The sequence below is a fragment of the Haliotis rubra genome, unplaced genomic scaffold (assembly GCF_003918875.1).
Source record: "Haliotis rubra isolate DU_JTF1 unplaced genomic scaffold, ASM391887v1 Scf1142, whole genome shotgun sequence".
NCBI lineage: Eukaryota > Metazoa > Mollusca > Gastropoda > Lepetellida > Haliotidae > Haliotis > Haliotis rubra.
In genome coordinates this window covers 279,787-282,158 of record NW_025765051.1, presented here as the reverse complement: position 1 = coordinate 282,158, position 2,372 = coordinate 279,787, and the positions used below count along the sequence as shown (strand labels likewise).

The following is a 2,372-nucleotide window of genomic DNA, read 5'->3' as shown; positions in this document are numbered from 1 at the left end:
CAGCCTCCCCATATTTCAGCTACCCACCTCTTCCCCGCAAAAAACTACAAGTGAAGCGGCGTCCCCACCCCACCCCCTACAGGCCACTACAAGCCGAAATGGCGCCGGTGAAATCCAGAATGCGTGTAATAATTGTGTGTACCTTCATACAGTCCGAAGTTGTTTTAAATTAATTGCAGCGATGTGGGATCATTTGCTTCATTGATAAATTGTATATCCTAAGAGTCCATATCGTTGCCTCGTATGTTGATGTACAAACAGCGGTTCAAATCTAGCAATGTTACATTTGGGATTACATTACTTCTCGGGCCTTTAATTGAATCGACCATGAACAAGTTCTGATCTTAAAATGTAATATTGTGCTTTCAACATTCAGCAAAATTAAAAAACATGTTTCAAAGAAACTTACATCGAAACACGTTACTTGTAAAATCTTGAAAAGGAAATATTACACGCTGGATTATTGCTGATTAAATGCACATTATGAGTAATTACTTAATGTAAATGACCAATAAGAGATTACATGGGTGGGGGTACCATAAAGAACCATTTGTTACCCATATGTGGATGTGCATGATTTCTGGAAAAGAAAGAAGAGATATACAAATCATTTCTCGAAAGTAATTATATGTGTTCAGATTAGAGTAGACTTATTTCGTTTAAATTCGTGCATGCTTGACGCGCCTTACTGTATCAGCTGAATAGAATAATCAATAATCTATAAAATGTTTCAAAAAGGTGATTGGGGAGATTCTTGTGAATATATTTCATAGCTCCTACATGTTCATACATGTTCATACTTGCTCCTACATGTTCATACATGTTCATACTCGTTCGTACTTGCTCCTACATGTTCATACTTGTTCATACTCGTTCGTACTTGCTCATACATGTTCATACTTGTTCATACATGTTCATACTGGTTCATAAATGTTGATACTAGTTCATAACTGTACTTATTTGGATTGTCACGCCGAAGACCAGGGTTCGATTCCTCAAATGGTTAGATGTATGAGCCCATTTATGCTGTCCCCCGCCCTGATATTGCTGGAATATTGCTAAAAGCAGCGTAACACCCAACTCAATCACTCACTCTTATTTGGATTTTTGCTTAGAATTTCTGCACTTTTCATTGATTTAAGCCACACTTCCATATTTCAATACATCCGAAGTCTAAAATGTCCAAGTGTGGACAAAGGTAAAAGTGTGTGTCTTCTATTTGAAAATGTGTCACATTTTTCACATCCATATTACCACATTAATATTCACCCCTACATAAGATATTTTCAGTCGATCTTGCTTTAGTCCATCTAAGATGTATAAATCTTTCCAGTAGTTAGTTAAACATTCTTTATTCCGAACAGAAGTCGGGTGACGTGGTAGTATTATAATTCAGTCCAAAATGCCCCAGTGTTTGAAAGGAAAACAGCTGTTTGTCTACCATTTGATAATGTGTCCCATTTTTCATATCCATATTTGAACCCTTAAATAAGACATTTTTAATCGACCTTGTTCTTTTTTTCAAATATTTTTATTCATTTCAGTGTAGCATATACAAAAGTATATAAGTATGGTTTGATGGAAAAACAGTGTTGGTATAACATGCAATATAGACTAGCATGACATATACAGCAGGTAGTGCGTAGTACACTTACAAGAGAAAGTTTATTCAGGGTACATGATTTTTATGGTGAATGTGATACATAGAGAATACTACACTCGGTCTCATGACATACGAATTATACGAAACGAGTGTCCTTCCTATGGTATCTGACCGAGCAAAAGCGAGGTCAGATAACATAGGAAGGTCACGATTTCGTATAATTCGCATGTCATGAGACCGAGTGTGGGTATTTATTTATTACCCTCGTCTTACATGCATTGTAATTGACAAAATGGCGTATTTTTGTCATGTTTTGGTTTCAAACCGAAACCGGTTTCATGAAGAGGTTGCGGAGTTTTGTACTGTAGTACAATATTTGCATGACGTCACACTAATGACGTCACTGCCATGGTAACCGACGTCACGATGCATGTCGGTTGTCATCGCCTCGTACAGCCTCCTACAGTTAACTACTCCGTTGCACCTCGTTTCTTGGTTTCCAGTTGCTTCATTCGGCTAACATCACTGGTGGAAACATTGCGTTTATGTTTTTCGACAGATATAATGTCTCAGTTCGACTCACAATTAAACAGCGACACGGCAACGTTCGCAATGTTTACATTCCCACAATGCATTTAAGTTGTAGAATGAATGAATTCACGTGTTTGTTATGAATGAAAAAATAGTTACGTCAGAATGTGACCTAATTGAGAGGTCATCGGTTATCCAATTAAATCCTTAGAATTTCAGGTCAAGTCGTTACGACACA

The 2,372-nt window shown here is 37.3% G+C and overlaps 1 long non-coding RNA gene across 1 annotated transcript; it reads left to right on the top strand.

The window, feature by feature from the left end:
* Positions 1–1,711: 1,711 nt before the first annotated feature.
* LOC124253570 lies at positions 1,712–1,897 on the top strand. Its single transcript, XR_006892241.1, has 2 exons — positions 1,712–1,754; positions 1,790–1,897. It is a non-coding gene; the product is annotated as an uncharacterized LOC124253570 (long non-coding RNA).
* The last annotated feature ends 475 nt before the right edge of the window (positions 1,898–2,372 follow it).